Raw genomic sequence first — 9,027 nt, 5'->3', positions numbered from 1 at the left:
GTCCCCCCGCCACAGTCATCAGGGACTTTGTATCTCCAGTAGCCTGCTCAGTAACTCTCCACAGCCTGAAAGCGAACGAAAAGGCTCCCTACTTCCCTCCACCAGCACAGGAAGAGAGGCCTTGCCAACGACTGTCCTAAAGCATCAACGTCAAAGGCTTCATTCGGGCAGAGGCACCTCCAGAGCCCTGGGCCTGGTGTTTTCTTCTTACACAGGCAGTGGAAGCAGAGGCCTGCTGCAGCTCCAGCGGGCCAGACAGAAGCTAATTACAGCAACCTGAACCTGCCGTGACTAACATGCTTATTTAATTTCAGCTGTTTGTTTGTTGACCTACAGAAATCAAATATAGCGGCCTCATGGGCCAGACCTCGACTGGGGCCCTGGGAGTAACGTCTGTGTGCAGAGCAATTACCGAGGCCTGAGTCTAGGCAGGGGTTAGGTTGCGTGGCAATACCTGGAACGGAATCCACTTGGAAAGACCTCAGTTCTGTGGGGAATGTGGTTCAACTTGGGCATGACATGAAAGGCGCAGGCCACGGGAAGGCCATGGCAGCGAAGGCTCTCCAGCGTGGTTAATTTGTGGTGATAATGATAACTTCCTTCACCAAGAGTCCACTTTGTTTCCAGTCTGCTCTGCACACTATCACGTCTATTCCACCTGGCTTTGGAGACAAGTGAGTTTTGTTTCAGTTTTTGGGTCTTGTTTTATTTTTTCAATTTCAGGTTAAAAAATTAAAACGCCAAACCTTTAGACATTTAAACAAGTGGCCTGTGGTCGTGTTGTAATAACACAGGTTCAGTATCTCTGATTCTAAAATCCAAGATCTGAAAAGTACCCAAAATTGAAACTTTTCGAGTCCTGACATGGTGCTACAACTGGAAAATTCCACACCTGATTTCATACGATCATGGTAAAAATAAAGACACATTGAAAGTGTTCTATAAAATGTTCGGGCTATGCAATGTTTATAGAAAACAACGGAGTTTTATATTTAGACTTCGGCCTCGCCCTGAAATATTTCATCATGCATGTGAAAATACCTCCAGCCACCCGTTTTTAATACAAAATAATTTTGGCCTCAAGTGTTTTAACTGAAGGACACTCGATCAGCATTTGTGGGAAATTCTTCAGGGCACAGACCGTATTAACTAAGAACCTACTACAGGATCATTTGGCGTTACGTTAGTTCATGATACCTCTTGAGGTGAGGATTATCCTTAACTGAAGTTCAGGGATACTAAGTCATTTATCTAAGGATGGGAGAGGCCGTATTCCTGCGGCCAAGCCCAGAATCACTGTGCAAAAGCTGGCCCCGTGGACCAGATTTTACGAAATCACACAACGTGAAACCGAGATGCAAACGCATCCTGTCTGGCTTCAGAACTGGCTCTTTTCTCCAGCTTCAGGTCATTCACTTCTCCAAAAGTGACCGTTGTCGGAGAGGCAGGAAGAACTTTTGAGGCCACAGCATGGCCGAGGAGGCTGCTCTATTCCAAGTGCTATCCTGAGCAAACCGGGAACCGAGCTAGAAGGAAACAGGCATGAAGAGAGTCTGGGCTAAGTCTACCCGGTGAAGAACATCACCGACATCGCCCAAGCATCCCGGTGCCCCGGTGAGAATCCATCCAAGCACAGGAGCCTGGAGCAGCCTTCAGGTATTAAGAATGATGTTAACGACTGCTAATGTTTGCTGAACATCAGTTTGGCACAAGACATTGTTCAAAGCCCCTGAGCACACCTTCTGTGATCAGCTGTGTTCTCACCTTAAGCACAAGACCACTGAGACTCAGAGAGCATCGAGTACCTGACAAAGTACTCGAAGGAGAAGCAGCATCAGACTGGTGTAGACGGCACCTTAGAGCCCCTCAAGCCAGATACTGTCTGCCCCGAACATCACAGGGTGAAGGGAACTCACTTAAAGTCAGATAATTAGGCGTCTTCACCTACAATATGAGCCCATTTATTCTCTTTCTTTAAAAATAGGTGTGAAATGTAATAAGAGAGCTCTTTTTTTGTAAAAGAGTAAAGGCTGGGAGTGGTGACACATGCTTTTGATCCCAGCACTCGGGAGGCAGAGGCAGGAGGATCTCTGTAAGTCTGTGAGTTTGAGACCAACCTGGTCTACATAGAGATCCTATCTTTAAAAGAAAAAAATAGTGTATAAAGTTTTCTAAGCTGTTAACTAAATAAATTGGCAAACCTTTTTAAAGACATATCTTTTGCAGTTTATTATAATCAGTTTAACCCACAAAATGTAAAATGCAGCTATGATTTTTATACACACAGGAATACACGAATACCACACACATACCTATCACCCACCTATCAGTAAAAAATGATTCTCCCTGTGATAAAGTGTGCAGGTATGTTTCCTGAATGAATGACACTCCAAGGTACGCACCATACATTGACTCCTCTGTTCTCTATAAGCTGCCTTTGCACGCCCCCCCCCCCCACAATATTGTGGAGCTCCTAAAGAAATCCCCACAAGATTTCTCAGCACTAGAAACAGATCTTGCTGACTGGTCAGACATTTCCTCAGTCATTACTCATGAGTTACAGGACAATTTAGAAGTGGTACCAGGGGTCTTCACCACCAGAGAGAAATGGGTCTTCATCTTCATCTTCCTGTCAGCAGCCTCATCCACAATAGAAAAAAAAAGTTCACGTGGATCCAACAGCTTCCAGAGAAACTCAGGAAACACATTTAACCTACATTTGTTTAGATCAGAGTTACAATTCTAAGAGAAAACAAATGCTAGAAATATTTCTTCACAAACACTCACTTCTGAATGTGTCCACATACCCAGCTTCTTGTTATACATAAAATGAATGTGGACTAAAGTCCACATATTTAGCCGTTCTGTGTGATGGGTTTATTACTCCATACACTGCTAAGCCCCCAGGGACTGCCATTTAATTAAATGCAGAGAAGTATTCATGGATAGATTTCTAATTTACCGTTTCTATGCCAAGAGTCTCAGAGGTCTCATTTCCGTTTAGAAAATTCTACTGCCACAAAAAGAGGGATTAATGAAATTAAATGGCTTCTATCTTCCATAAGACTGAAACCTACTCCTACATGAACTCTGGGTTTGGGGCACAGGTCAAAAGTGCACACTGTCTACAGAGAAAACCTCTTCCTCCAAGACCCTGACACACACACACACACACACACACACACACACACACACACACACACATTCTTTAATTTTAAAATTCCATACAGAGATACTGCGGGGCTCTTGGAACTGCAGCCCTCAAGTCTCTTCGGACCACATGTCTCCATCCTCTCTGCAGAGTCTCCTACAGATACACAAGGTCCATGTTCAGATCTGGGAAAGTATCCAGTCCCCCCATGGAGGCCTATGACAGCACTGTCAGCTCCAGAAGACAGTTTCATCTTCTGGTCCTCCTGCAAGCTTTCTCCAAAAGAGCATCTAGCATTAGGGATTCAGTGTTGAACAACTTAGAACATGAAACCAGGCCCCCATCTTGCCACATCCATCCTGGTCCCAACACAGTCTCTCTCTTAGTCTGAGGAACTGAAGTCTTAGATTTTTTGTTGTTGTTGTTGTTGCTTGTTTGTTTTTGAGAAGTTTTTGTTTTGTTTTGAGACAGGGTCTCATTATGTAACTCTGGCTGGCCTGTGACTTCCTAAGTAGACTAGTCTGGTCCCAAAGTCATAGAGATCCCCCTACCTCTGCATCCAGAGCATCAATATACACTCCTCAAGGGTTTAGGTTTTTTAAAAGGCATCTGAAATCAAACAAATTAGTTCATCAAGCGTTCTGTCAACCAGAGTGCTTTGTGTAATCAGCCAGCCTGCCTACAAACTTCTAGTTATCATTTCAAACAATCATCTTTGATGTCTTCCAATCCTGTTGCCTCACCCAAATGGCCTCAGTAGCACGTGGCTTCTGTTCTTGGGGTCATCTCACCTGTACCCCACCTCTGCTTCCCACTGTCTTTCCTCAGACAAGGACTTTATCACATCTTGCCTGATCTGCCATCCTCTCCCCCAGAAAGATGTTCTCCCCAACACACAGAGTGCTGTGAACCCTGAAGGACAGACTCTACCACTCAGAAGACTGAAGAAAACAGCGACTGCCCTAAATTCCCCTTGATCTGCCACAGAATCCCAAGCACCAAGGTGACCTCCATCTGCTTCTCCAAATTCATCCTCCTCCAGTGCACTCAGACACTGCCCTATGGGTTGTGGCATCTCAGGCCTGAGTCCAGAGTTGCCAATCACCTTCCTGACTTTGCTGTTTGGATCCTACTGTTCAGACACTACCTCCTTCTGGATGTGATCCTGACTCCAGCCTAACCATCCCTTCCAGCAAACATACCTGGGGAGCTGATTCCTGTATGACACCTTCTCCAAGATGCCACTTCTTGCCTGGTCATGAACTAACTATGAATTTGCCCTTAGTACAAGCATTTTACTGAAAACATTCAAATGTACATTTTTATTACACTTTTTATTATAGATTTAAATTAGAAACAAGCTTGCTTCCCATGTTAGTCCCAGCTCCCTCTCCCTCCCCTCCACACACACTCTCCCCCAGCCTCCCCAGCCCCCCATCCAATCGCCACTCCATTCCCTAGGGAAGGTAAGGCCCTCCATGGATGATCTCTAGAATCTGTCATTTCGTTCCTGGGAGGGTCCAGGCCCTCCCCAAAGTGTCCATATTGAGAGAGCATCCCTTATTGTGGGATGGGTCCCTAAGTTCATTTGTGTGCCAGGGATAAATACTGATCTACTACCCAAAAACCCCATAGATTGCCTGAGTCTCCTCATTGACACCCACATTCAGGAGGTCTGGATCAGTTCCATGCTGGCCTCTCAGTCATCAGTCTGGGGTCCAAGATGTCCCCCTTGTTCAGGTCAGCTGTTTCTCTGGGTTTCACTGACCCAGTCTTGACCCCTTTGCTCATCACTCCTCCCTCTCTGTCACTGGGTTCCAGAAATCAGTTCAGTGTTTAGCTGTGGGTGTCTGCCTCTGCTTCCTTCTGTCACTGGATGGAGGTTCTAGGATGGTATGTAAGACAGTTGTCAAAATCATTTTTAGGAAGGGGCATTTAATGTAGTCTCTCCACTACTGCTTAGTTTGCCAGTTGGTGTCATCCTTGTAGTTCTGTGGAAATCTCACTCATGCCAGATCTCTCTTCAAACCTAGAATGGCTCCCTCTATTATGGTATCTCCTTTCCTGCTGTCCTCTCTTCTTCCCCCAACTCAACCTTCCTGCTCCCCCATGTCCTCCTCTCCCTTCCTCTTCTCTCCCTCTCTTTTTCCTTGCTCCATTTCCCCTCCCCCACCCTGTGCCCCCAATCTGCTCAGGAGATCTTGCCTCATTCCACCTTCTCTGGGGTACCATGTATGTCTCTCTTAGGGTCCTCCTGTTACCCTGCCTCTCTGGCAGTGGGATTGTAGGCTGGCATTCCCCCTGATTCATGTCTAAAATCCATATATGAGTGAGTACATACCATGTTTCTCTTTTTGTGACTGGTTTACCTCACTCTGGATGGTTTCTTATAGTGCCGTCCATTTGCCTGCAAATTTCAAGATTCCATTGTTTTTTTCTGCTGAATAGTATTCCATTGTGTAAATGTACCACATTTTCTCTATCCATTCTTCAGTTGAGGGGCATTAAGGTTGCTTCCAGATTCTGAATATTACAAATATTGCTGCTATGAACATAGTTGGACAGATGTCCTTGCTGTATGAATGTGCATCTTTTGGGTATATACCTAAGAGTGGAATTGCTACATCTTGTGGCAGACTGATTCCCATTTTCCTGAGGAATCTCCATCCTGATTTCCATAGTGGCTGTACGAGTTGGCACTCCCACCAGCAGTGGAGGAGCGTTCCCCTTTCTCCACATCCTCTCCAGCATAAACTCTCATTGATGTTTTTTATTTTAGCCATCCTGACAGGAGTAGGATGGTCTTGCCAAAAGCAATCTACAGATTCAATGCTATCCCCATTGAAATCCCAGCACAATTCTTCACAGACCTTGAAAGAATAATTCTCAACTTTATATGGAAAAAACAAAAGACCCAGGATAGCCAAAACCACAATGTCTGGAGGCATCACCATCCATGACTTCAAGCTCTATTATAAAGCTATAGTCCTGAAAACAGCTTGCTATTGGCACAAAAATAGACAGGTAGACCAATGGAATCTAATAGAAAACACTGATATTAACGCACACACATATGAACATTTGGTTTTTGACAAAGAAGCTAAAATTATACAATGGAAAAAAAGAAAGCATCTTCAACAAATGGTGCTGGAATAACTGGATGCTGGCATGTAGAAGACTGCAGATAGATCCATGTCTATCGCCATGCACAAAACTTAAGTCCAAGTGGATTAAAGACCTCAACATAAATCCAGTCACATTGAACCTCTTAAAAGAGAAAGTGGGAGGTACCCTTGAACAAATTGGTATAGGAGACCACTTCCTGAACATAACACCAGTAGCACAGACACTGAGATCGGCAATTAATAAATGGGAACTGCTGAAGCTGAGAAGCTTCTGTAAGGCAAAGGACACAGTAAGCAAGACAAAAAGGCAGCTCACAGAATGGGAAAAGATATTCACTAACCCTACATCTGACAGAGGGCTGACCTCCAAAATCTACAAAGAGCTCAAGAAGCAAGTCTCCAAAGTACCAAAGGATCCAATTAAAAAGTGGGCTGCAGAACTACATAGAGAATTCTCAATAGAGGAGACTACAATGGCCAAGAGACACTTAAGAAAGTGCTCAGCATCCCTAGCAATCAGGGAAATGCAAATCAATACAACTCAAGTGTACATTCTTATAGCATTTAGGACATGTCTTAAGTGTGTATGAATGCTCAGGACAAATTAGTGAATGTAGCCACCCGGGTAAGCAAATGTATTTGTTCTGCTTTTGATAAAATTTGAGAGAATTTTAAATTCTCACATTTGTTAAGAAAAAATATTAAGACAAATCAGCATGGTAAATAGTTTAATAATACCTGATAACATTCCAAATAAAATCCTTCGTCAACTGAGCCACCTTGTCTGTAAATGAGCCAGAACCCGCAGATTTGGCATTTCTAATGTCTAATATAGTCAGCGTGAGTGTGGTTGTTTAACGTAGCCAACCCTTCTGAAGCCATCTTCGGAGTCTCCTCCCTCAATCCTTTGTCCTTTTCCTCCATGGCGTTTCTTTACAGGCCTTCTTTTTTTCCTTTTAAATACAAGTTGGTACTGAATTTTTGGCACTTACAAATCCATCACTTTAAAAAGTGAGGACAAAAGTAATAAGCAGGTCCAGATTTATGTTCAGTGCCCAAAAAATATGCAATTTCTCCACTTTAATCTGATCCAGCCAAATGGCCAGTCCAATGTGCAACATATGTCCAGCCAACTGGTTGGAGTCCATGCATTTAGTTCCTTCTGTAGATTAATGAGATTATGGCATTGTTAAAAAGAAGCAGAAAAATGCTAATTTGACATCTACTATGATATACTTTACAGTTTGGGGGCTTTCTGCATTTTAAGACATTTTTAATTACTTTGTTATGCTGTGCCAATGAGGACCATATGCCCATTCTTGTCCCTCCACGGCTGTCTTCACAGTCACCTGCACATTCCCAGGCTATGCAGATGACAGAGACCTTGCTTACTGTAGCCTCTGCTAAAAGAAGAAGAAAGCAGCCTTCTCCTTTATCTGGCTGAAGCAGATAAAGCAAAGACAGGACACCTGTGTGTTGGGAGCTGAAAGGTGAACTGACCACAAAAGACCACTTTAAAATAGTAACAGTTCGGCTCCTTTTAAAAAGAAATCCACATAGCAATATTCACCACCACTACCTTCCTCTGTGACTAGGGAAAAAACTGGAATGTTCCCCATACCATGTACATTATCTACATTACAAATATTCTTGGTGGTTCTGCAATTTGCGCTGGGCTGTGTGCTGCTGCACTGCCCTGAAGGGTGTCGGGGATGATTGATGTGACATGTGCTAACACGCGGGATATTATTCTGTCCTTTGCAAGAGCTCTGAGCAACCCCTAAACTTAGCACAGCAGAGCTGCGCCTTCCTGCTTTGATCCCTCAGAGAGCCTTGTCTCGTCGTCATCTGTTTTGTAGTGGTAGGTTTACTGATGCTCGGGATAAAGGGCAGCATGACTCATCCCTCCCAAGCTTTCCCTCAGCATCTGTCTGGAACTGACAGACTCTCAAAAAGTAAAAGTAAGCTGGAGACATGGCTCAGTCAGCAAAGAGCTGACCCAGCGAGTCTGAGGTCCCGAGTTACAATCTCCGGCACTCGTGTCAAAGTCACACATCTGCAATCCCAGCATTAGGACAGAGAGACAGGCTGTGCACCAAAGCTCATTGGTCAATCAGTCTAGACCAATCAAAGAGCTCCACCGTCAGTGAGTGACCCCAAAACTAAGGTGGAGAGCAGTTGACAAAGGACACCTGATATCAGCCTCTGGCCTTCACAGAAATGTTCATACAACGCACTACTGTACAAACCCACAGGAAAGAAGAGATGGAGGGAGGGAGGGAGGGAGTGAGGGAGGGAAGGAAGGAAGGAAGGGAAGAAGGAAGGAAGGAAGACTACTCATGCTAAATGAAATATGGCAGTAGCTTGACACTTATGAGTCGTCTACTGTATGTAGGCCAGTCATCATTCTAAGTACATTGCCACATGAACTCACATAACCCCTCCACTATTACTGGCACTATCACTTACAGAGAAGAACATGGAAGTTCAGAAATGTTAAGCAGCCTGCTCAGCGTCACCTTTTGATTTAACCTAGAGAACTCCTACTCAACCTTTGGATTTCAGGTAACATCACTTGCTCTGAGGATCCTCCCTGGTTATTTCCAGTGTGCTCCCAGGAACCAAGTGCTTACTCTCGGGGAGCAATTATAACCTTACATCTTAACATAGCACTGAGAACCTGGTGCAGTGTGTATTTGTTTCACAGTTCATCTCTGTGCTGCAAGCGTCTCCTGGGCAAGTGTGTACTTT

The sequence above is a fragment of the Mesocricetus auratus genome, unplaced genomic scaffold (assembly GCF_017639785.1).
Source record: "Mesocricetus auratus isolate SY011 unplaced genomic scaffold, BCM_Maur_2.0 Super-Scaffold_100015, whole genome shotgun sequence".
In the NCBI taxonomy this organism is placed as follows: domain Eukaryota; kingdom Metazoa; phylum Chordata; class Mammalia; order Rodentia; family Cricetidae; genus Mesocricetus; species Mesocricetus auratus.
Note: the sequence above shows the minus strand (reverse complement) of the source record.